The sequence below is a fragment of the Ceratotherium simum genome, chromosome 21 (genome assembly GCF_057802395.1).
Source record: "Ceratotherium simum simum isolate JZ-2026a chromosome 21, ASM5780239v1, whole genome shotgun sequence".
Taxonomy (NCBI): domain Eukaryota; kingdom Metazoa; phylum Chordata; class Mammalia; order Perissodactyla; family Rhinocerotidae; genus Ceratotherium; species Ceratotherium simum.
Window position 1 is genome coordinate 5,845,121 of NC_141920.1, and position 26,487 is coordinate 5,871,607.

At 52.8% G+C, this 26,487-nt stretch overlaps 1 long non-coding RNA gene across 4 annotated transcripts; it reads right to left on the bottom strand.

Annotated features, from left to right (window-relative positions):
• Window positions 1–259: 259 nt before the first annotated feature.
• LOC147914176 (uncharacterized) lies at window positions 260–21,079 on the bottom strand. Of its 4 annotated transcripts, none has more exons than XR_015555547.1 (3): window positions 20,837–21,079; window positions 18,910–18,955; window positions 260–454 (listed from the first exon to the last, which is right to left on the bottom strand). It is a non-coding gene; the product is annotated as an uncharacterized LOC147914176 (long non-coding RNA). The 4 variants fall into 4 exon arrangements; XR_015555546.1 differs by lacking the exon at window positions 20,837–21,079 and adding an exon at window positions 19,706–20,701; XR_015555545.1 differs by lacking the exons at window positions 260–454; window positions 20,837–21,079 and adding exons at window positions 13,425–13,994; window positions 15,092–15,240 and having other exon boundaries at window positions 18,910–20,701.
• Between the last annotated feature and the right edge of the window lie 5,408 nt (window positions 21,080–26,487).

Genomic DNA, 26,487 nt, shown 5'->3' on the forward strand with positions numbered 1-26,487 from the left:
AGAAGTGACTCATGGGCTTGCAGGCTGGGCTCAGGGCTTCAGGGAGCCGCAGATGTGGCACAAAGTTTCAGGAATTCAGGAGCCAAACGCCTGGGGGGCCAGGGCGAGGTTCTGCCGTCAGGGATTCCCATACCCCCACCGGGAAGGTGAGAGAAGAGGGGAAATGGGGGCCCCATTGCTCAGGGGGACACTCAGGAATTGATCCGGTGGCATCCTCAGCTGTCAATGCTAAAACCAATGACAACAACAAGAATGATAACAACAGCTAACGTTTATTAAGATTTCACTGTGTCCGGTGGCGCAGAGGTTAAGTGCGCAAGCTCCACTGCGGCGGCCCGGGGTTCGCAGGTTCGGATCCCGGGCATGCACCGACGCAAGGCTTGTTAATCCATGCTGTGGCGGCGTCCCATATAAAGTAGAGGAAGATGGGCACAGAAGTCATCTCAGGGCCACTCTTCCTCAAGACAAAAAAAAAAAAGAAGGATTGGCATCAGACGTTAGCTCAGGGCTAGTTCTCCTCACAAAAAAAATAAAAATAAAAAAACAAAAAGATTTCACTCTGCTGTCGCTGCTGTAAATACTTTACTTGAAATATCTCACTTGAGCCTCATGACAGCCATGCATGGTACAAGCTATTCTTGCTCCCATTCTACTGACGAGGAAACTGAGGCCTGGGGAGTTCATCTGTGCCCGAGGTCACACGACCAGGAAGGGGTACGCCGGGATCGGAACCCAGGCAGCCACCTGCCCTTCGTCTCTCAGTAGCAGCATCTCCCTGGCAGCCAGCCTACCTCTGGGTGTCCGTTGTCTGCAGCCAGGACGCCTGGGCATGGTCCACATCACTCAGGGTAGGGGTGAGAGGTGGGTGCGAGGTTGACAGGGGTCCTGGGACCCAGCGCCAAATAACAACAAACTGCACAGAGGTTCTTCCCTCTCCGTCCTCTTTCAGGCTTCCCCGTGAGACCCAGCAAGGAGAACGTCTCCACAGGGCCGGCTGGACCTGAACACCCAGCTCTTGAGAGCCGGCCACGCCCACCTAGAAGTTACTGACCCCGTTCGTCCTCTTTGTGTGTATTTTTTCATCGTTTAGGAAAGTGACCCAATTTCCCTTGCAAGGTGGTGATATAGAGCTCACTTTTAAGATAAACTCAGTTTTAAAAGTCGAATCTTTCAGAGACAGATCCTGAAATATTTATGGACGAAACGACATGATGTCTGGGATTTGCTTCAAAATAACCTGGAGTCGCGGCAGTGAGGAGAGATACGGAAGAAACAAGACCGGCCAGGAGTCAAAATTGTTTGAAGCTAGCAGATGGGTATTATGTTACATTGTATTATATAATATGTCATTGTATGAATAATTCTATGTATGTCATATGTAATTTTACATACAATCCTATAAAATTTTAATAAATCATTTTATGTTATATTACAAATTATATATATAATTATATATTAAAATATATAATATAAATAATCATATATATTATATTGCAATATATTTTATATTATATATACTATATATTATAGGTACATTGTACTATGTTATTCAGGCTACTTTTGTATGCGTTTAAAATCTTCAGTGATAGAAAGGTTTTTTTTAATGCTATATAAAAATTTTTTAAAATCAGGTTTTTTTGTTTTGTTTTTTGCTGAGGAAGATTGGCCCTGAGCTAACATCTGTTGCCAGTCTTCCTCTATTTTGTACGTGGGTCGCCGCCACAGCATGGCCACCAACAAGTGGTATAGGTCTGCATCGGGGAACCGAACCTGGGCCACTGAAGCGGAGCATGCCGAACTTAACCACTAGGCCATGGGGCTGGCCCAAAAGTCAGTTGTTTTAAAGAAAAAGGCTAAGTCGTAGCATAAGTGGTCCCCAGTTATGGCATAAACTATGACGGTAAAGTGCAAACAAGCCAGGTGTGCGGAACGCCGGCACACGACATATTTCCAACATTTACAAGTTTATGTTCCTTCCCGGGAAGCAGGGGGAGGAGTATAGACCCTCCCCTAGGACTTTCTCCCTCTGGCTGCGGTGAGCGCCCCCAGCGAAGTCGGTGGTCTGATCTCATCCCTGTAGACCTGGAGAGGGAGGGCAGGAAGGGCAGCACTGCCTTTTCACCTCCCCTTCAATGACATGAAAGTGCGATACTGCTGACATGATTCCCACCTGGAGATCCCGGTGCATCAGGAGTCAACAGGCCGGGGCTCTGCGCTGAGGTCAGCCGCGGGCCAGGCTGCAGGCCCCACCCGGAGGACGGCACACTCGGAGCTTGCAGCAGGCAGGCCTCCGGGACCCAGAGCCCCGGCCCGGGAAGGCGCTCCCCTGGGTGGAGCTGGGCGACCCTGAGAGGCTCTGGGCTTTGGGAGTCGGCCCAGAGGGACCTCACAGAGCAGAGACCGCGAGCCTGTCAGACAAAGGCATGAGGGGCCGCAGCGTCCCTACCCAGAGTCCCAAATCTGCACCTTTCCCCCCTCGGGCCCCTCCCAAGCTTCAAACCCCAAACAACAATAAAATGCCCCCCTTCCCGTGGGCATTCATTTATTCACGCGTTCATTCATTCAGTTATTTAACTAACACTAATTTAGCACCTACTGCATACTGGGGATTGTTCTGGGAGCTGAAAATACAAGAGGGTAAGGACACTTCCATTACCTCCATTTTCAGACGGAGCATCTGAGGCAGTCACAGACGGGGAGGGCGCTGGAGAGCAGGAAACGAAGACACGCAAACAGCAGCTGGACAACTAAACAACCGTGTCATCCTTTCCCCCCCACGGCAGCCCCGTGAGGTAATGCAGTTAGTAGACGCCTTCTGCACACTCAGCTGAGGAGTGGGTGTGTGACCTGCCCGAGGTCACCCAGCTGGCACGCGGCTGGGCAGCAATTTCACCCGATGGTGTTGCCGGGCTCCCGGCCACCGTGCCACGCACCGGGCACCGCCCATCAGGGAGTCGAGAGCGGCCCTGCCAGGCGCACGTTAGGATGCCCACTTGGTACCAAGGAGACCGAGACACAGGAGGAAACGAACACTGCTCTGAAGGTAACGAGTGCCTGCCAGGTCCCAGATGCAGCGCTGGCCCCTTGCTTCAGACCTGCGTTATCCAGCGTGGCAGCCACGAGCCCCACGTGGCTAATGAGCACTTGAAACGTGGCTGGTCTGACCTGAGGTGTGCCAGCAAGGAAAACACCGGCTGGCCTTCCGCAGCTTGATACGAAAAAGAAAGAACATAAAGTATCTCTTTGATAATTTTTTTATTTGATTCTATGTCAGAATAGTAATATTTTGGATATATTAGGTTAAACATAACTTTTAAATATATCATTCAAGTTAGTGATCTGTTTCCTTTTACTTTTTCTAATGTGGCTACTAGAAAATTTTAAATTATATACATGTCTAAGACCATTTTATAGATGGAGAAACTAAGGACACGGGGTTGGGGGACCAGCTTCACAGATTTGCAACCCATGTAGTCACACTCGGCCCAGGCGCAGACGGGTGCCACACTGGGTGTAACGCTGTGCTGTCGCCGTCTTGAAATTCTTAATAACTTCTGAACAAGGGGCTGGGCGTTTGCATTTGGCACGTGTGCACACGCAGAGGAAGGCCAGCTGCCCTCACGGACCCGGCCGGAGGGAAGCAGAGCCGGATTCCGACGCAGCAGCCGAGGCCCTAAGCCGCCACGCTCCGTCACAGCTGTCTGGGTTTTGGGGCTGAGGGCATCCCAGGGATGTGGCTACCGGTGGCCTCGCAGACCCCAGAGCCCACACTCCACCCGTTACCACATTCTTGGTGTCTCCTTGACCAGGCTCCTCTTTTGGAAAAGCCTGAAGGGGGCTCTCCTTTAGCATGCGCATGCACAGTTCCCCGGCCCTGCTATTTCATTTTCCCAAACTGGGCCCAGCCCCTCCCTGTTCCAGAAGGCTCCAGAAGGCTCATCCAGCCTTCCAGCCAGCTCCTCCCTCATTCCTTGGGTAAAGAGAAGCAAAGAGGCCTAATTAGGAGCAGTTTATGATAGGCGGGAATATTATCAAGGCACTTAAGAGGTTATTAACACCTTTTATGGACCTCATTGTTTAAAAGCCTGCCATGCTTAATCATTTTAGCACCATTAAATCAGTATTAACAACAACCCCACGACTTGCACTCCGAAATGTCACCATTTGATAACACTCATGAAACGCAATGCCTGGAAAATCTGGGCAGAACAGGTGAGCTCTCAGCTTCCCTGCAAACATGTGTCCTCAGCTGGGCAGGCCCCACAGGAAAGGGGGTGCCCCTCCTACCTGGAGGGTCAGAATATGCCCCCCAACCCTGCTGCTTCCCAGCCATTCACCCACGACTAGGGCAGGTCTCGGGGCCTACCTGGAGACCTTCCTGAACGTTCACCCGTGAGCCTCACTTGGAAGAACACCCTGGGAGGGAGGAGAGGGGCCTGAGATCAAGAGGGTATCTGACCGGAATTGTGAAAACTGAATCATATTTTTATCTTTTCCATGCTTGCCCACAATACAGACATTTCTAAAGTAAAAAATGTTTGCCCTTCTCCGCCACACTCAAATCCCAGCTCTCTACTTGAAAGCTGTGTGACCTTGGGCAGGTGACTTCGCCTCTCCGTGCCTTCATTTTCTCATCTGTAAAAAGGGCATCAGAATAGCACCTACCTCAAAGTCTGGTTGTAAAATTAAGTGAGAGAATCTGTGGATTTAGCACAGTGCTTAGCACCTAGTTAATGCTCAATAAAGGATATTACCACTTAAATCCAGAGGTAACATTATTAACAGATTGTGGTGTGTGCTTTTAGACTTTCGTGCACCTATAAAATCCATCTGTGTGCGTGTTTCTATGATGTCGTCTGTCTGTCTTTCATTGTTCTTTACAAAACTGAAAGCATCCTATTTACGCTGCTGTGCATCTCCGCCCCACTTTCGGTGTTTTTCGCATGTAGCAGTAATTGTGGAGAGCCTGCCACCGCACTGTGTACTGATGTAGCAAAATTTTTCTGAAAAGGGTCAAATAGTAAACATTTTAGGCTTCGCAGGCCATGAGGTTTCTGTTGCAACTACTCATCTCGGCAGCTGTGGCTTGAAAGCAGCCAAAGACAATATGTAAACAAATGGCTGTTCCAATAAAACTTTATTTACAAAAACAGGCAGTGGGCCACACTTGGCCCTCGGGCCGCGATTTGCTGAGCCCTGCTCTGGCCTCACCCTTGTGGATAGCTCCCCAGAGTCAACTGTGCAGTTGTACTGTTATTCACTCAGTTCCCTATTAAAGGGCATTTAGGTCGTTTCCCAGGTTTGACTTTTCAAACAATGCTTCCAGGTCTCACACGCCGATCTCTGGGCACTTGCCCCAGGGGCTGCGTTCCTCCCACCGGGATTGCGGGGGGCTGCGTTCCTCCCACCGGGATTGCGGGCGACGGGGGAGTTGCCCCCTGAATGTTACCGAGTCCTATTTAAATGCACGCAGCACATCCTTGTGCAAAGCGAAGGTGGAAAGCACGTCGAGGGATCAATTGCTCTCACTCCCTTGTTTCTGGACAAAGGCAGGACCATTCTAGAAACGTGACCTCTTCAAGGTCACTGCACAAGGTGGTGGGAGCGAGGTGATAGGGACCACATTTCACGAGCTGAAACTCAGCCCTGGGCGGACGGACACAGCCCCCTCCTGGGGACCCCCGCTCAGTAACTATGACTGACTTCAAACAATCCTACAACGAGGACACTGGTGTCGTCTGCACTGTCAGATTAGGGGACAGAGGCTCAGAGAGGGGACGGCAAAAGACACTAAGTCATGGCCCACACATGTATTCACATCTCACATAATTTATTTTATTTTTTAACCAGTTGTCAAAATGTAAACGTCAGATCATTTCACTTAAAAATCAGGATTTGGGCTTCTCTTGAATATTCACAAGGCCCAGTAAGCACAGCCCACCTACACCCTTCACTGAGGGCACAGAATCGGGCATAGGACCACCCGGGTTGGAAGTCTAGCTCTACACTAACCTGCCACGTGAATTTGGACAAGCTACTTACCCCCCTGTGCCTCAGTTTCCCCCACAATAAGACGGGGATGCTAAGAGCACACGTTTCCTCCTTCCTTGAGCTCCAGAACAGGCCTCCTTCCTGTTGAGTCTCTCAAACTCACCAAGGGCTTGTCCTCCTCAGGCCCCTGCACGTACCAGAATGCTCCTGGCACCCCAGCTCCTTTCCAAAGGGGGCTCCTTTTTGTTCGTCTCTCTTTCTGGTCTCAGCCCAGACGTCTGGTCCTCGGGGAGGCCCTCCCAGACCCGCAAATCCAGAGCAGCTCCCTCCCTTCTTCTCCTCCCCTCTCCCAGCCCTTTCACATCCTCCCCAGCAGTACCCGATCTGACATTATTTGATGTCATGTTTTTGTTGGCTTGTTTACTGCCGGGCTCCTCCCACCCCCGCCACCCCCTCTATGAACGCTCATTCAGTCACTCAACACTCAGCTCCTGTGAAGAGGCAGTCAGGATTTGAAGCCAGGCTCCTCTAACCACAGCGGTTCTTCCCTCTACCCCTGTGAGCCTCCTCCAGCATCGCAGTAGAGATCAAGGCTCTAGAACCACCCGCTGCCGAGTCTGAGCACGCTCTCTGAGTTTCACCTCCTCAGCTGTAAATGGGCCTGTCCCAGCATTAGATGAGTCCGTAAGGGTTGGGACGGTGCCCTGTGCAGGGTAAACATGTATGTGAGCCTTCACTCTCATCCTCATTCTCCACTTCTCAGCAGGTACCCAGGGCCCCAAGCGCCATCCCAACAGCAACTCACAGCTGGCCCTCTGGCTGTGGAGCCCCGTCCAGAGTACTCTCCCCCTCCCCGACTCCTCCCTGCAGCTCAGGAGGCGCGGTCCGTTGTCGTTCCCGCTTTAGAGATGAGGAGACTGAGGCACTGGCGGATGAGGAACGTGTCCCAGATCGAGTGGTTGTGAGGGCACGAGCCCAGGTGGGCCTGCAGGCCCCTGAGTCCGGGACCCACGTTCTAACCATTGGGAGGCGCTGCCTCTCAGGGATGCCCTTCAAGGCAGCAATTCCACGGGTGGGAGCTTCTCCTGGCAGGAATCAGATGGTCACACGAAGGGCGATGTGCAGGGGTGGTCTCCACAGCATCGAGTCCACGGTGCTGAAAACCCAGAAACAACCTAAGTGTCCATCCTCAGGGGATTGCTCAAATAACCACTGGCACTCCCAAACACGACCGCCCTGCCGCCAGCAGAGACGACGATGAACCTCTGTTCATTAGTATGGAAGGCTGTGACGGCCACGTGGAAAAAAGCAAGCCATTAAACAGCATTCATAGTGTGCTTCTATTTTTGCTTCAGTATATAGTTAAATATATATATCCCCATGTGTGCAAATATGCATAGAAATGAGACTGAAGAAAACGCATCAAAACGTTAAAAGTAGTGTTTCTGGGCAGTAAGATTCTGGATTCTTTCCATTTTCTCCTTATAATTTTCTGTTTTCTTTTTCTTTGTCATGAGCATGTATGGCCTTTATAACTAGGGGTGGGTGGATGTAAGAAACCATTTAGTTCTTTTCATTTCCAAGCATGTACAACTTGCTTTCTGTACTTAAATCACAGCACCTGTCTAGATCCAGAGAGAGGCCATGCCCCTCGTGACTGTGCTGCACTGATTCTAGGGTATGGAGGCAACGTCGTTTACACAGCCTCTCCCCAAGTGACAGTCAGGGGACGGGACGTCACTCCTGTGACCTCCTTACGGTACACGGGAAGCGGATGGACGTCACTACTCTGCGCCCACCGTGTTGTACAACCCTGGCTTGCCACCAGACACACTCTAGGCTCTTGCCCTCCCTTCTGTCTTTGAAGAAGCCACCGGCCGTGAGGCCACAGCCTCAAGGGAACACGTTCTACCAGCAGCCTGAGGACACCTGGCAGCTGGTGCTTCTCCAGCCCCACCCCCGATTCCAGGTGACACCACAGCCCCAGTCGACACCTTGACTTCAGCCAGGTGAGCTCCTGAGGCAGAGAGGCCAGGTAAGGCATGCCCGGACTCCGGACCCACGGAAACGGTGAGACAGTGTATTGTCTGAAGCTGCTAAGCTGGTGGTCTCTGTTACACAGCCATAGAGAACTAAGACAGACTCATTAATTGACTCATCTGAGGCAGCTCTGCCAGAGAGGATGGCCAGATGTAGCAGACAAAACTACAGGATGGCCAGTCAAGTCTGGATTTCAGTTAAACAGAGAAGAATTCTGTAGTATAAGTCTGTCCTATGCAATATTGGGGACATATTTATACTAATAAATTATTCATTGTTTAGCTGAAACTCCAATTTAACTGGGCATCCCTCATTTTACCTGGCGACCCTGCTGCGGGGCCTCATGGGACAGATCTTGAGCAGAGAGCCGAGCGCAGCCTGACCTTCCGCTGGAGGCCGCACAGCACACCAGGGGCGCCCTGAAAACAACTCGACGAGGCCGGTTTGGCGAAGACAAGAGCCAAATCCCGAGTTCCTCTTTTGTAACCCGGATTTTCAGCACCTAAACTGAAGCGCCCCCGCATTTCGGCTCTCCAGGGCCAGAACATACCCAGGACACGCCACCAGGACTCCCCGCCAAGGACATCGGAGGGCTGGCGGCCTTCACACTTAACACTCTCCTGTCCAATGGAAACAGGCCCACCCTTCCGAGCAGCTCGGTTGAGGGCCCAAGACTCTGACGTTCTTGGCACCAAGCTACAAAGGTAAGTAAGATGCAATCTCATCCCTCAAGAGGGTTATGGCCTAGTAGGGGACAAGGAGGCACAGAAAGAAGGAGAGAAGGGGCGGGGGATGGAGGGAGAGAGAGAGAGATGAGGGGACAGGGAGGGAGAAAGGAAGACAGAGAAGGAAGGAAGGAAGAAAGAAAGAGGGAAGGACAGAGGGAGGACGACAGAGAAAGTGGGGAGGGAGGCAGTGACCAGAAGGGACATGGGTCTCTGCTCGTCGTGTCCTGTTTCTCCATCTGGGCACTAGTTTCACGGGTGTGTTCACTTCATGAAAATTCACTCGTCTGGTCACGTGTGACTGGCGCAATTTTCTGTGTATGTTATAATTCAATAAAGAATCGCCCCGTAGAAAGGAGGCAGATTCATCAACAGGTGAAGGGGTAAAGGAGCTGGGGCACGTCCACACCACACACTACTACCCAGAAATGAAAACCAATGAACTATTGCTGCACAACACGCACGAATCTCAAAATAATTATGTTGAGTGAAAAAAGCCAGACCAAAAAAAGCACATACTGTATGATTCCATTTATATAAAACTCCGGAAAATGCAAAGTAATCTATAGTGGCAGAAGCAGATCAGTGGCTGCTTTGCGGGAGGGGGCGGGGGTGACACGAGCAGAGGGCACAGGGAGACTTCTGGGGTGACAGAGATGCTCAGTGCCATGACTGTGATGACGGTTTCACGGCTGTGTACGTAGGTCAAGACTGACCAAACTGTACGCTGCAAATACGTGCAGTTTATTGTATGGCAACAACGCCGCGATACAGCTATTTTTAAAAATAGAGGTAGAACCACAGGATGTGCCGATGGAGGGGATGAGCAGTGAGGGACAGGGAAGGAGGTGTCAGAGGGACCCCAGACTCATGGACCAAAGAACGGGGGAGAAGGGAGCCTTTTGTCACAGTCGTCATTTACTGCCCCACACCACTCCAGCTCCTGGAAGGCAGGGCCTGGGTCTGCGTTTGGGCACCACTGTTCCCCTGGTATTTAGCACAGGGCTGGACACCAGAAAGATCCAATGTCTGTGCCACGAGTGCTGGTTCCCCAGGAGAAAGAGTCTCTTCTAAAGATGCTTGTAGGCTGCAGGGCCAGGCCCCCACTGCCCATCCTGGGTGGGAGGGTTTGCCGGTGTGTGTTTCCTTGGCCAGGAAGTCACCCACAGGAGATCCAGGGCAGAGAGCGGGAGGAGGAGGGAGGCCCAGGCACATGGCTGAGGCCCCACAATGTGACCAGAGAAGAACAGCAGCGGGCGTCTGCCAGGCACTCCCCACATACCACCTCTACTCCATCAGTGACTAGAACACCCTGACCAGGTAGGCACTAATAATATACCCATTGTACAGGTGAGGAAACTGAGGTGTGGGTCTTAAGAACCCAGGCTCCGGAGCAGAGGTTCCCAACCCAGAGCGATTTTGCCCCCTGGTTAGGGTTGGCAGTGTTAGCAGATAAACACACAGGACACTACTTCACGTGAAATTTGACAAACAATGGATCATTTTTTAGTCTATGTCCCAAACAGTGATGGGACATATTCACACTATACTTAGGCATATATTTGGGACACGCTGATACTAAAAAGGATTCATTGTTTCCTGAAATCCAAATGTACCCGGGTGTCCTGTATTGTATCAGGCAACCCGACCCCGAGCAGATATGTGGGGGCGATGTCTGGAGACAGTTTGTCACAACCGGGGAGACTGTACTGGCGTCCAGTGGGTGGAGGCCAGGGATGCTGCTCAACAGCCCACAGCGCACAGGACAGTTACCCGGCCCAAAGGTCGAGAGGCAAATACTGCGAAATCCCGATGAGAGCAAGACCTCGGGGGCTGAACTTCTGGATCCGCCACGGCAGAGTGAGAAGAGGCACGAGGGGGGGACCCAGCCGATCGCGCCTCACTTGGGAAGCTCACAAATGACGAACAGAGAGCACCCCCCCCAGAAAGAACAGGCCATCGTCGTGTGCCCTGAACCCGTGTGTCTGATGCCACATTTGTCAGGAAAGAGTGTAAAATGATACACAGGGGTCTAAAAATAAATAAATAACTGGAGAGGCCCAAATTAGCCGTCTGATGGTTTTAGCACGGAGATTTGGTACAGTTTGCTCCAAGCATCCTGGTTTCCTTGGATACATTGGCCACGCATTAGCTGCCTCAGGCCAAAAATAAAAGATTCGCAAGAAAGAAGCTGCAGGATGTGGCTGTTGCCGCTGCTGTCACACTCGCTAGTCATTTTAAAAACCAGACACCCCGGGCTCCAGGGACGGACAAGTGCCCGGTTCTCTCCTCCGCCTTCCGGCAGCGGCTGAGAGCATGGACTCTGGGGCCTGATGGGTCAGAATTCAAATCCTGGCCCTAGTACTAACCGGAGAGCTTTCAGCATGGTACTGAACCTCCCCGAGCCTCCGAGAAGTTGCCTTCTCTGTTCAGCAAAAGGGAAGGTGCTCTCGGCCTCATAGGGTGGTACAAGGTGCTGGCACAGGACGGGCACGGAGCGAGGCCCCATACCTGGGAGCTGGCTCCAACACCGCCAGCATCCATGGGTTCAGACGGCCAGCGCACCCACAAGGCACCATTAGACAGGAGAGATTGCCGTGCCCGGCACAGGTGACGCATCCCTGCGCCAGCATCCTCCCGTCCACCCTGGCTGGAGCCGAGGGAGACGACCATGAGACAGGCCTGCGCTCCCTCACCCGCCCACTTCCCCCGTTCCTGCTCCCTCCTGGCCCCACAAGTCTGAGTCTGCAAGCTTGGCTCAGGCCCTCCTGGGGGAGCTGGCACTGGTCTCACCATGGTGCCCGATGCTCTGCACATGCTCTGGGCTGTGAGGATGGCAAAACAGAGGAGTCATAAGCAGCCAGCACCTAACGTAGCGTTCTCAGCCCTGCTGCCTATCAGAACCTTCTGGGAGCTCTTGAACATCCCTACGCCCAGGCCGCACCCTGGACCAGTCAGAGTCCGAGGCTGGGCATCGAGATCTTTAAAGCTCCCCAGGTGACTCCAGCGGGCAGCAGAGGCCAAGACCCATTGTCCAGACCAGGGATCGGCCGACTTTTTCTTAAAGGGCCAGAGACTAAACATTTTCGGTTCTTGGGGCCATAAGGTCTCTGTCACAACTCCTCACCTCTCTCGTAGCGGGAAAGCCGCCATAGACAACACACAAACCATGGGCATGTCTGTGTCCCAATAACACTTCATTTATGGACACAGAAGCTTGAATTTCACATAGTCTTCATGTGTCATAGAACATTATTCTTTTTGCCTTTTTCCAACTATGAAAAAGTGTAAATTGTGAATACCACTCTCCGCTCCGGGCCCTTGAAACACAGGCAGAGGCTGGATCTGACCATGGGCTGTAATTCGCTGCCCCTGGTCTAGAGGAACCATATTTAATTCTGAACTCAAGTTATCATACTGAACACCTCCCGTGCGCCAGGCACTGTGCTAGACCCGGGGATACAGCTGGAAAACAACAAAGTCTCTTGTCGTCAAAGCGCGTGCGCAGTGGGGACCAAATTTTCACCCCTAACAACCCAGAGGGGTAATGGCGCTGCCCCCACCTGCGGGAGGCCACAGCTGCCAACCGAGACCGAATCCAGACCAGAACTTGGAATTTGTGAATCGTCATCTGAAGCTCCTATCCCCCTCAGTGGAGGCCCGTCTGTCCCCACTGACCCCTGGGTGCCCAGCCCTGTGCAGGGTGCTGGGAAGGGGCCGCAGGGAATGCGGTTCAGCTCCTTCCCTCCAGGGGAGGGGGACCAGCGCTGAGTCTCGACCTTGCCCTCCTCAACCCCAGGAGATCATTTTAACTTTTCCACCCATTCTACAGATGAGCCAACTTAGCCCAGAGAGGTGAAGCAAATTTACCCCAGGACCTCAGCGGGATGGGTCCTGGCTCTCAGGAAACCAGCCCCACGGGGGAGCTGAGATGATCCAGCTTCGAAACAAGTGATTCATGATCAGACCCAGGGATGCTGCGAGCTGCTCCCCCGGCAAGGGGCTGGACTTGCCACTCGCACCTTCTGCCTTCACTTGACCCGGCCCAGAGGTGTCCCCAGAGCCCACCTCGGAGCTCCCTTACGCTCTTATTTATTTCAGTATTGGGACACGGTGCGTGTACATCAAATGTTTTTTGTTTTATTTATTTTTTTGTTACCAGAAATTTAAACTCTCTGCTTCCACATTCATCACCAGTCTTCCACCCCATGGGCATTCCTTCTGGACACACATACTCGCTTCCCCCTCCCTCTTAACTCCTCTTCTCTGGGTCAGTTTCGGATATTTCTAGACCTACCGTCAGACCGGTGGGTCCTGGGATTGCACTAGCGTGAGGCCAGGAAATGGGATCTCCGTCCTCACCATCCCAGCTTCACAACAACTTGCCAAGGCAGGTCCCTGCAACATCCCGCGCCCCTGAAGACGCGGAGGAGGTGCAGCGACTGCTCCCTTGTTTGCGGGCTGGGAGGCGGCGGAGCCGTGGATTCACCCAGACCTGGGCTCACGCTCCCGTCCCTGGGTGGGGTGACCGTGAGAAGCGGCTCCCACACCTGCAGAACTCACGGGCTGGGATACTTGATGAAGGCTGAGGGGGGAGACCACCACAGGTTAGCCGTTCATCAACTGCACTAAGCACATTTTTAAAGTTACCTTCTGTGATCAACATCATTTCACACAAGACTCTTTAATAGCAACAAAATGGAAGAGATGGATCTTTGCAAAAACTTCCCAACACCTCCCTGTTGGCCTGATTTCACAGCGGCCTGATGGGCACGTCCCGCCAGACCGGCAGCCGGCTCCAGCCCCCAGCTGGGCAGGCACTGGGCATGTTCGTGTCTCTGAGCCTCGGTCGTCTGTCTCATCTGCAAAATGCAGATGAAAATAACTGCCGCCCAGGGCTGCCCTGTGAGTCCCCAAACGTGTCACCTCCGTGCACCCATGCTGTGCCGCTCCCGGGAAATTGGTGGGAGGGTTGCATAAAGCAGGGCACGTGCAGCTCCTACCCACGGCCCAGCTCAGAGCAAGGCTCACAGGTGGCCGCTACCATTATTACTACTGCCGTCGTTGTTGTTGCCCTCATCATTATCCCCCCACTCCAGTCGTGTCTTCTGATTCCAAATCCAAATCCTTCCATCAATGGGCAAGAGCACCAGCTTTAAAGTCACACAGCCTGGATCCCAATCCTGACTCCACCAACTGGATATGCGGCCTGTGACCTCTGGACATCAGATTCTGCATCTGTAAAATGGGGACAATAATGAGGCCCACGTCCTAGGGTTCTTGTAAGGATCTCATGAAATAGCCCAGGTAAAGACCTGAGAACAGTGCTCAGCCTGTGGTAGGAACTCAGGCTGAATCCGCTAGTTATTGCTGTTGTTGATATACGCCAGCCCGGCCCGTCCGACTGCAGACCCCACGCCCTTTCCAGGAGGCCATCCGCCCTCCTCTCTCCCTCCCCCCTCCCAAGTCCATTTGACTGAATGATTTCAGGACCCACAGCCAGAGTGACAGGCTGTCCTTGGCCATGAACACGGGGCGTTGACCGGTCCTGCGGGTGGACACAGTGCGGCTTCTACACTGGCCCACTGAGACCTTCCCCAAAAGGCACCAGACCCTCAGGAAACACAGGAAGCGCTGTCTACCCACCTTTCTAGGACCAACAAAAGCCTCCAAATACCAAACCAAGAAAGCCATTCGGCTGTTGGCTGGATCCTAGATGTAGAAACTTCGCTGGACTAACAAGTAGGGCTGGTCCCGGCCGGAGAGGCCCACGCAGCCCTCTGGACTCAGACAGCTGTTCCCCGTCTCCCCGCACAGGCTGCCCTGGTCACTCTGAACCCGGAGACATCACTCAAAGGGGCCGGAGCAAATGGTGCTCTAAACCGGGGGCATAATGACCACCTGCAGGAGAAGGCGGCACGCTCTGAGCTCCGACGCCTCCTCTGAGGCCAGTTTGCTCCGTGGGAAGGAGCCTGAGTTCAGCTGACACGTTCCCTCAGAAATCGGGTGATGGAGTAGGACAGCAGGGATGGGGGAAGGCTTCCAAGAGGAGCTGACTGTGCTGAGACCTGGCGATGAGAAGGAGCTGGCCGTGAGAAGACCAGACCATCCCAGGCAGAGGGAACAGCAAGAGCAAAGGCCCTGGGGTGGGAGGTGTCAGGTCACGTCCAAGGCCTGCAGCTTTGAGTGCCGAGAGCGACAAGCAGGAGATCAGGCTGACCGGGTGGCGGAGTGGGTCGCGGGCACCCTGAGCGCCCGTGCAGGGGTGTGGACTTAGTCAAAGGCAGGGGGAAGTGTCCTAGGATTGCAACTGCTTCTCCCAGATGACTCCTCACCTGGTTCACCTGGAGGCACCTGGCCGACAGGAGCCCTTGTCTGTCTCGCAGACTCAACCGAAGGCAACCCTCACGTGGTTTTCAGTGGGAGAGAGGTGAGCTTCTTGACCAGGGTCCGCAGGGTTGGAAGCGCAGATGGCTGTGTCAGGCTTTGGGGTAGGAGTAGGGGCAAGATTTGCAATTGGGTCCAGAATGGGCATTTGTGTTTCTGTTTCCCTGACAACTCCTGCTCTCAGAGGGATGAGCAGAGAGTCAGGGGGACTCAGGAATCCTTTCTGATCACTGGACCACGTGCTCCACAAGGTCAGGAACTGCATCTGTCTGCTCATAACCAAATCAGCAGAGGCCCGAACACTGAATGAACGAATAAATCGCAAAATCCTGGTTGACGTTGTGGCTGTTCTGGCATTCTTCAAAGAAAACTGACAGTCTTTCTTGATTCTGAGAAGCAATCAGTGTGCCATTATTCAATCACAGCTTTTCCAGGAAAAGGAGCCCGGAATTAAATGTCCCTATCCACTGTGACTTATGTCCCCATTTCAGAAACCGAAGATTGTAACTCCTGGGAAATGGGATGGTACCAGGTTGAATAGTGTCCCCCCAAATTCATGTCCACCCGGAACCTCAGAACATGACCATATCGGGAAACAGGATCTTTTCAGATGTCACCAGTTAAGATGAGGTCATCCTGGATTTGGGTGGGCCCGAAATCCAATCACTGGGGTCCTTATAAGAAGGCCATGTGAAGACGCCGAGAGACCCTCAGAGAAGACGGCCATGTGACGATGGAGGCAGAGATTGGAGTGAGGCAGCTACAAGCCAAGGGCACCAAGGATCACTGGCAGCCAGCAGGCGCTGGGAGAGAGGCCGGGGGCAGATTCTCTCTCAGGGCCCCAAGGAACCAACCCTGCTGACACCCTGCCTGTGAGAGGACAAATGTCTGTCGTTTTAAGCCGCCCAAAAGACAAGGGCCAGGTATTTTCTGCTCGCTTTTGCATCCCCCTCGCAGGGGCTGCTGCAATGCGGAGCTGTGCCAGCCAGACACTGGAAGAACAGGGCGCCAAACCTTCTGCTTTTGTTTCCTGGGGCTGCCCTAACTAATTATCACAAACTTGGTGGCTTAAAACAATAGAAATTCTTCCTCTCACAGTTCTGGAGGCCAGAAGTCTGAAATCAGTATCACAGGGCCAAAATCAGAGTCGGCAGGGCCGCTGTCTCTCAGAGGCTCCAGGAAAATGTGTTCCCTGCCTCCTCTAGCCTCTGGTGGCTGTCATTGCTCCCTGGCTGGTGTCCAGGTCACTCCAGTCTCTGCCTCTGAGGGCAGATGGCCTTGTCTGTGCCTGTCAACTCTCCCCCTGCCTCTGTCTTACGAGGACACTTGTGACTGCACTGGGCCCACCTGGATAACCCAGGCTCATCTCCCATCTCAAGATCCTTAACTTAATGACACCTGCCAAGACTGGCTCTCAAAATGGGTGAATGGTCACTTCCCCGATCAAACGACCATCCTGGAATTCCCCTGCGCTAATCTAGAGCAGATCTGCAGGAGGCCCTGCCCCAGGCCCAGAAAAGAAAGCAGCGACTCCCGGGAGCCCTCCCGGCACAGGTTCACGCAGAGTCAGCGTCTCTTCCTTTTCCTTCAGGAGCCCGGAGCGGCAGGCCCTGGCGATGCTCTGCTGCCAGGCTGGGAGAGTCCGTGAAGGGAGCGGGTGGTGGGGACACTGAGGCAAATTAGAGCCTGAATCTTCTCCTGCAGGGGACAGCCCCTCCTCAGCGCTCACCCAGTAGGGTCTAATCTTTTGATTTCTTATCAGGAAGAGAAAGAAATGCAGATTTGTTTATGTGAAATGTCCTCATTATTAAATAAGCAACTATTTTTAAAAATTTAAAGCACTCTGTAGATCAAGCAAGACACAGTGCAGGAGCCACCAGCCCCCAATGGCCGCTGTGGACAGTCTATCAGGATCCAGCCAGCATGTGCAAAGGTCAACAGCTGAGGATCTGGGACAGATGGACTCGGGGTCAATCCATCCTTCACCAGCTCTGGGACCTCGAGCAATTAAACAACCTCCAGCCTCAGTTTCCTTATCTGTGAAATGGGGTGATAATACCAATCTCTCGGGTTGTGGTAAGTTTACCCTCAGATGCTGCAGGTATACAGCCCCCAGCACAGGGCCTCCCACAGTGAACGCACCCTAAGGGTTGGGGGTATTACTGTTGTGTTTCTGAGATGCTTTTTTTTTCATATTTTAATCATTCAGGCATTTGACTGCAAGCTACCATCGCTGTGTAAACTTAACACGGTCACACACCTGTTCTGCCCTTCTTTTTCCCCCAAAAGTTGTTTTCCAATAGATTGTGTGACTTTAAAAAGATCAGACACCTTCCTGTTCGAGCTGTGGGAATGGAAACTGCATGACGCTCGTGTTGGGAGAGATTAGTGCAAGACTGGAGACGAATTCCAGGGAACTGTCGGAGAGGAAGCCGGAGCTCTCCCCGCACGGGGGTCTGTCCGGTTCAGGGTTTTCATCAATCAGGTGGACCAAGTCCAAGAGCCCACCCTTGTCAAATCTGCAAGTGACCCCAAGGGGGAGGGGAGCTCTGGGGCAGGTGGGCAAAGCCTCAGGGTCCAGAAGGTCCCGAGAGCGGTCAGCAAGGAACAGCAAGTGTGAATCCCGGCCCTCGGCTTCCTCAGGTCAGTTCCAGGAGTCCAGGGTGACACCCGCCAGAGCGGCTACAATTAAGAGCGGCAATGTCTAGTGTTGTTGAGGGCGTGAAACACCAGGACGTCTCAGACCAGTGCTGGGGGCCTGCACACTGTACCACACCGGCACACCCATCTCGAGGACGGTTAGGTAACACCTGCTAAAGCCGAATGTAGGCCTGCCTCTGCCCCAGCCTCCCACTCCTGGCAGTGGACCCAGGAGAAACGAGTGCCCACAGGCCCCGTGGGCTCGCCAAGACCAGCAGCAGAATGCTCATGGCAGCCCTGTCTGGACTAGCCAACAGCCGGAAACAACCAAACTCAACAAGAGGACCAACAGGAGAATGGATAAATGGTGGCGCGTCACAAATGCCACAGAGTGATGAAAAGGAACAAACCACCGATTACAGCGACGAGGGTGAGTCCCCCAGACTTCACAGTGAGCGAAAATCAGGCACAAAAGAGCACGTCATGGGGCCGGCCCAGTGGCGTGGTGGTGAAGTGTGCGCGCTCCGCTTCCGCGGCCCGGGGTTCACAGGTTCGGATCCCAGGCGCGCACCCACGCACCACTTAATCAAGTCACGCTGTGTCGGGGTCCCACATATAAAGCAGCGGAAGATGGGCACGGATGTTAGCCCAGGGCCAATCTTCCTCAGCAAAAAGAGGACTGGCGACAGACGTTAGCTCAGGGCTGGTCCTCCTCACCAGAAAAAAAAAACAGAGCACATCATGCACGATCCTGTTTATATGAATTCAAAAACAGGCAAAGCAAACCCACAGTGAAAGAAGTCAGAATGTGGTTACCGCCACAACAGGGCAGGTGGGGAGTGATTGGAAAGGGCCTGGAGGCAACTTTCGAGAGAGATGGAAATGTTCTCTCTCTTGATCTTGGTGGCGGTTACATAAGTGTATACAACGTGAAAAGTCATCCAGCTGCATACTTTGGATTTGTGCACTTTATTCTAGATATGTGTCCCACCACAATAACAAAGACACAGTTAACGGGGAGAGAGCCGGGCCAGACGACAGGTGACAGGATAGGCTCCCAGGGTGAGCTGCAGAGATCCAGACCACGCCCACAGGTGCCTCTCCCCAGGCCCAGCTGGAAACTCACCTGGCTTTCTCCTGCTCCAGGCGGACCGCATCCAGCCACGTAGGTTCTGTAGGACAACACATGCCCATGGACCACCAGTGGGAGCACGGGGTGGGAGTCACAAGGGACTCTGCCCTCAGAAGGGGCTCTGAGCTATGCTGTCATCATCTTGACATTCTTAATTTTTGAACAAGGAACACTCTACAATTTTAGTGTGCACTGGGCTCCCCAAATTACACAGCAGGTCTTGAATGGGAAGCTGTGATGTTTAGCTTTGTCCTCAATTTCTGAACAACTGTTCTATGCAAAGAGAAGCACACTTATGCTGCCAGTAGCATGAAGCTATGGAAGTTACAAAGCCGGCGGACCTCAGCTTGATATAAGGAAGAACTTACAGCGCCAGTGGTTCTATATCAGCTACCTCCCAAAGAAAGATTAGCCGCCCATTTGGTGAGCACCTGCTCTGTGTCAAGCATCTTCCCCACATCATCTGACTTACTCTTCACAATAACCCAATGAAGAGGAAACTATTATTATCCCCATTTTGCAGAGGATGAAACTGAGGCAGGTATTTATCACTTGCACAGCATCACTCAGCTGGTAAGCGGTGAAGCTGGGACACGAACCCAGCTTTGACTGACTCTGAGCTGGTATCCACCACCGGAGTTTTCAGATATTCCAGCCACGGGCTGCACAACATCTGGGGCCAGTGGAGGGGCTTTCAGCTTTGGGAGGCGAAGGACTTCAGGGCTCAAGGTAGAGACTCTGGGATTTCAAAACAGATAGGAGGCAAGGCGAAGAATGCCAGAGCACTCACCCGCATGACAGTCCAGAGGAGGCTGGTCTTCACATGCCTGGCCCCAACTGGGGCCTTCCTTCATGGGAGCAGACAAAGACACTCGGGTGCTGGCAGGCACATATGAATAAAGCTAGACATGTGTGATATAATAGGGAGGGGTGGGGACTGTAGCAACCTATGTTAAAAAGTTTAGAAAATTTTAAATATTAGGCAGGCAAAACCAAAAACTCTTTTGTGGGCTGCCCACAGGTCACTAGTTAGTGGTCGCTGTTTTAGACTGCCAGCCCCATGACGGCAGGGACAGGTCTGTCATGCTAGCTGTACTTCCTCCCTAGCCCAGCACAGGGCTTGGCATGCAGATGGCCTGTTTATGGGAAGAGAGGCCCCAATGGCAACTAGTCTATTCACCCCTCTTCTGACCTCTGCCACCCAGCACGGCTGGGCAATGCAGTAGGTGACAGGACCCCAGCTCACTTGTCTCTGCCTCACCCACCTGATTATTACTCCCTCCCTTCTCTCTCGCCTCCAAGGAGCACAGGCCTGATTTATAAGAATTTTTTTAGAAAAGAAAGACTGAGTACTGGATAAATGTTGGGAGAGTGCAGTGGTTAAGACCAAGGGTTCTGGAAACAGACAGACCTGGCTTGAATCTTGCCCCACCACCTCCTAGCCACAAAACCTTACAAGAGTTACCTGGCCTCCCTCTGCCTGTTTCCACAACTGTAAAATGGGAATAATAATAGTACTTAACTTGTTTTTTGGGAATATTAGAGAAGACTTGTAATTTTGTAAATATTAGGTTAGAGAAGACAGGTAATTTTGTGAATATTAAATTAGGTAATACAAGTAAAATGCCCAGAAGGCCTTCCATATAACCGGCATGTAAGCAGCACTAGCTGTGATTCTTTATTGCATGAACAGTCACCATTTATCAAACCTACCACGTGGCAAGCGCTGTGCTAAGAATTGGTCTTTGAAATAATTATTCAACAAGTACATATTGAACATAAACGATGGGGCAGTCCTTCACAAGGCACACGGGTGCCCCGCCCCCCCCGCCCCCGGCAGCTCATGTCCCTGGAGGGAGACAGAGCTAGGACGGAGCAGAGCAGTGGGGGAGATCAGGTTAGGCCACTTGCCCATGCTTACACAGAAACGTGGCATTCACAGCGCGTCCTTCGTGGGTTCTATCTTGCCCCCCTCCCCCGGCCCTGCCTGGCACAGAGGAGACGCTCGGTACGCGTCTGTCGGATGGATGAATGCCATCACGTCCTCACAAGATCCTACGAGGTACCTGCTGATGCAAACAGGCGCGGCGACCCCGAGTACCCGGCCTAAGGCCGTAGGCGGCGTGAACGACGGCCCCCAGCGCGCCTCCCCCAGAGGCGCAGCCGCCGCCGCCCTCCCGCCACCACGTGGATTTAAAACCCACGCGGCCGCCGGCTCCTGCCCCTCTTCCGCCATTGGGCGAGGCCGCCCGCACTCCTGTCCAATCGGATGGCTGCTCCCAGAATCCGAACTTGGGATTGGCCCGTCCGCTGTGTCATTTCGGGCTGCCCGTGACGTCAGCCGTGTCTGGCACCCCCGCCTCTTCGGAGTCTTGACTTGAGTTAAAGGAGCCGCAGGGGAGAAAACGCTCGTGTTGGTTCACTTACTTCTAAGCAACCTTCTCAAAATTTTTTTAAATTAACGTTCATTGTAGAAAATACAGCAAACAATATCAGAGAAATGTAAATTGCATTTAATCTATTACACAAAGCTAACCACTGTTAACATGTTGTCACATTTCAGTCTTTTTTCTAATAATATAATTTTATTTGTACAAAATTGAGATCGGTTCTGCAGCCTATTTTAAAATTTACTTTATAAAAGATTTTTCTCTGTATCATCAAATAATCTTTGAACACATGGCTTTTAACAGTTTCATTATCTTTGACCTTCTTTATTTAACCAATACCCTATTTTTTTCTTAATTTCATTGCATTTGTGCTTTTACAAATGAAGATAGGTTCAATATTCTTGTCCTTAACAATCAGTTCTCTGATTATTTCCTTAAACTATGCGGTAGAAATGGGACTGGGGGGGGCGTAATGCACACTGCAAAATTGTCTTGCATTCATTCATTCAGCAGATACGTATTGAGCAATTATATGTGCCAGTTGATGCTAGGAGCTGTGGATACAGCAAAGAACAAGACCCCATGCCTTTTTCAAAAATGCAGTGTCAGTTTTATCATTTTTGCACCCAACTCCTGGACACATGTTCCTAAGTCCCTTCTCTGAGCACAGGGCTCCCTAGAGGGGAGGGGGCCGTATCTCCAACTCTGGCACGAGGACTTAGGAAAGGCACAGGGCATTTTCTGGGTGCCACGCCTTCGTGGGGACATTCTGTGCCCCATTCCTCTGGATTCCAACAGTTCTTGTCTGGCATTCTGGAGGCCCTGGGGACATCTGAGCATGTGTTCCTGGTAACAGACACTGGGGACACACAGGGCACAGTCCAGCTGGTGTGAGAGATGCTGAACAAAGCAACTTACAAATTTATAACAAATTACAATGTGGGCTCACTTCTCCAAAGGCAAGAAGGGGACGCAAGGGTTCCTTTGGGTTTTGTATGAAGCTGGGAGCTCCTGGAGCACAGAGCATGCAGTAATAATAATAATGAACTTTTCTCAAGAGCTCGTTCCTAGCCAGGCCCTATGCTAAGTGTCATGCAGGAGTTTTCCCATTTAATCCTCCCAATAGCCAGTAAGTATCTTTATGATCTCCATTTTACAGATGAGGAAACTGAGGCCCAGAGTCATTAGTGAACTTTCCCAATCAAGGTCACACAGTTAGAAGTGGTGGCGTACACTTGTGTGACCTCAGTTTGGGGCATGCAGAATTCAAAGTTTGGGAAATGGATCAACGAGTCATTGAGTCCCCCAGAGGGTAAAATCTCACCACGGTGGCCGTGTACCCCCAGGGCCTGGTGCCGCACCTAGCTCACCTGTGGAACAGTGTCTGTGTGCTAGATGCGGGGCCTGCCACTGGCCCAGCCCAGAGCCCGGCGGACACAGCCCTGTCTACACCCGCTGTGACTACTGGCCTGGCCTTGGCCCTCACGCCCAGCTCCTTCACTAGCGTCCCCTCCCAACCGAGCCACAGAGTGCCTGGCCCAGCCTGACCCCAAATGCCTTTTATGCCGCTGAGAATTACAGTTTTACATTATTAATCACTCCTGACAACAGTAAATGTATCCTTCATGAGAACAGAGACACAGAACATTTCTGCTCGGGTATTTCTGGTCCGTGAAATCAGCCTGAATGATGAACAGTTCTTTCTGGAAGCGTTTCAGACATGAGTTAAACATCTGGACTCTTCCAAACCCCTCTCAGGCTCAGCCTGTGGCAGAAAGGTGCACATATTAAGCTATTTAAGGTACCAACATCCTGCAGGGGCTGGGCCAGGAATCAGGAAGAGGATCTGGGCTCAGCTCTGCCTTGAACCAGCAGCTTGACCTTGGCCAAGTCATGGCCCTGTCTGGGCCTCAGTTTACCCAGCTGTCAGAAGACAGGATTTGGCTCTAGTGTTTCCTTCTGTCCTTTCCTTCTGCCCAACCCTCATCTCCCGCCTTGCTACCAAAGCCCTGTCTTCTCTGTAGAAACCAGTTCCCTGCTGGAAATGGGAACTTGCTGCTGGAGAGCTCAACCGTGCTTCTGTATCAGCCCCTGAACACACATGATACAACCAACACAACACACATATGCACATACAACACACACTTACCCCCAGCACAAATACACACCAGTATACACCCACACATATATGCGACACACACACCCCCACACAAAACCACAACAGAGACCACACACACACACACACCCCTCATCTTTACGGTGAAGACTTCTGGTGCTGGCTGTGGTGGCAGGCAAGTACTTGTTCTTGGTAGGCGCTGCCCCAGGTTCCTGGCTTCCTGATACTTGGTTAGAAGCTTGTCATTAGGTAGGCATCCAGGTGACCAGGAAAAAGGAGCCGTTTAGGGTGGAGGGAGCGAGTGAGCAGGGACGACGGAATTGTTAGCAAGTAAGGAAGGTGGCCCCAAATGTGACTCGTATGTTTATGTGTGGGGCGCCACGCATTTACTCCACAGAGGTCTGCCAAGCGCCCGCGGCACGCCAGACCCCACAGGGGACGCGCTGGGGTCAAGCCAGACTGTCCTGCCCCCCTGGGGTGGCTGATCAAGTGGAGACAGACAGGGAACACGCAAACACACATGTCTGATGCTGCTGGTCCCTGTGCTGAGGACTCAATCCCTCCCCTGCACTGTGAACTTAGGGCAGAGGAGACACATCTTCAGGGAGGTGAAGGATCCCCCAAGGTCACCCACGGGGGATTCTGCCAGCAGGCACCCGGAGGGGCCTCTCTGATGTGATCTTCACCTCTCCCCTCCCCAGGCCACTTCTGCCTCACCCCTCCCTGCAGAAGTCAGGAGGAGGCAGGGGAGCCTCCAGGGAGCCCAGGGGACCCATGTCGCTTGAGTCCAGTGGGGAAGACCCGGGCAGCCCCAGGCAGAGGCGCTGAAGATGGAGGAGGGGAGCAGAGATCACCATTCCCTGAGGCGGGCCCACGGGCTCCGGGCCCCAAGTGTGCCTTCACATCTTGCTCCCCCTCACTCATGGGTCCCAGAGCCTCAGTGTCCCCATCTGTCAAATGGGAATATTAGCTTGGACCTCATAGGGCTGTTGTGGGGCTCCAGCGAGCTAACCCTGGCTCAGTGTAGGATCCCGATGCACATTTGTTGAATGATTAAACGGACAAATTTGAAGTGGCTAGAACAGGGCCTGGCACACAGGCAGTGTTCAATAAACATCAGCTCTTATTAGTGTTTAAAAGCAAAACAAGACGCAAAAAAATAAACACATGCAGTTAGCAAAGATGCTAACCTGGGAACGCCAACAGGCCGATTAAACCTCGGGCAGGACCCGGGGGAAAAAATGACTCAGCGGGAAGGAGTTTGCAAAGGTGGTGAGTTGGGAGGGGAGATCATTAAACCGCATAAGGCTGCCCCGCATGGCTTCTGAAAAGGCAGCTCTGTCTGGCTGGTCCGGGGTGGCAGGAGTTAAGGGGGCACGGCTGGACCCAAGGGGGCTGGGATCTGCCTTTTCCCCACTGCCCGCTGTCAAAGCAGGCCCTTTGTTGATTCAGCCGGGCATTTTCCACAGTGGCCAGCAGGCACAGTCAGGACATGGCCAGCCATCCTCAGCCGCGGCCAAAACCCAGGCTCGCTTCCCCGGGTTCCCGCCTGGCTGCCAAGGCAGGCCTGGCACCCGAGCAGGACTGGCTACAGAATTTGCGGGACCCCTTGTTCAAAAATTATTAATGATTAAGAATTTCAAGACAGTGACAGTAGAGCATTAAGCCAAGCTTGGGGCCCTCCCGAGCGCGGAGCCCTGGCACCGGCATGGGTCGCAGGCCCGAGAAGCCGGCCCTGCACCGGAGCCCAGCCCGGCAGGGACGCAGCACTGGGAGCAAGCCCTCCTTACTGGCTTACACAGGATCTTTTCTCTCTGAAGCTTCCCCTGTGGCTGATCCAACCCACGCTCAGGGCAGACAGCCGCACGCACGTGCTGTCTGGAGGCCCTGAAAGGCCTGTGCCCAGCGGTCGCCTGGGGACACACACTCATTTCACAATCCCACGGCCTGCAACCCAGCTGGGAAATGTGTCCCAAATCCCAGACTTCCTCGGACTACGAAGATCCCTTAGCGCCTCTCCCACCTAGGGCTTTGGCCTGGCGCCTGCTGCCCACGGCCTGGGACTCCCTCCCCGCTGTCCCACCTCCCCAAGGAGGCACCCTGACCCCGTGGGCTCCAGTGGCATCCAGGCCAGGTCCCTCTGTATTCCTTCCAGCTCTGGTCCCTGTCTGACACCGTCACCTGGACTTCTATTGTTTACATATTTGTTGTCTGTCTCACCTGCAAGAAATAGGAGGCCAGGAGGGCAGGGGTGTGTACCTGGCCCGAGGTAGATGGTCAGTACATATGAGGTGAATGCAATGCCACGTCCTCAGGGTGGGCTTCCCTGCTCACCAGCCTGGCCTCTAGCTCATCATTCCCATATCTGGGTTAGCCATGGGTTTGCATGTGGGTCTCTGGTCTCTCCCGCCCCCCATGGTGTCACACAAGGATGGGGAGTTTGTTTGGTGGCTGCACTGTGCCCAGCACAGAGCCTGGCACTGAACAGGAGCACAAGATTTGCTGAATGAATAAAGGAAACTTCTCTCCTTGACTTATAGCCTCCCTGCCATGGGCTTTGGCCCACCCTCCAGCACCCACACTGCCACACTGGCCCATGAAGACCTCGGCTCTGGCCTGGCACTAATCCTGGGCAGATTCGCCGAGTTGTGAACTCCTCTGCATGTGGCTGGACAGTGGGCTCTGTCCCCTCCTGGCTGAATTCCCAGCACCACAGTGCCTGGCACACGTACGGTTGCCACATTCGGCAAATAAAAACACAGGATGTCCAGTTACCTTTGAATTTCAGATAAGCAACATATAAATTTTTAGTAAGTTTATCCCAAATATCACACAAGATATACTTATACTAAAAATTATTCATGGTTTATCTGAAATTCACATTTATCTGGCAGCCTTATGCACACCCGGAGCCTCCTGCGGGTGTGGACAGTCCAGGGTATGCTTCTTCCAGAGCAATTCTGTCCCTTCCTACTGCCCACCTTAGCCGGGGGCCCAGTCATTGCTCATTGCTAGAAATCGGTCCCATCATCTGTCAGAGGGAAAATAAAATGATGCTAGTTCCCC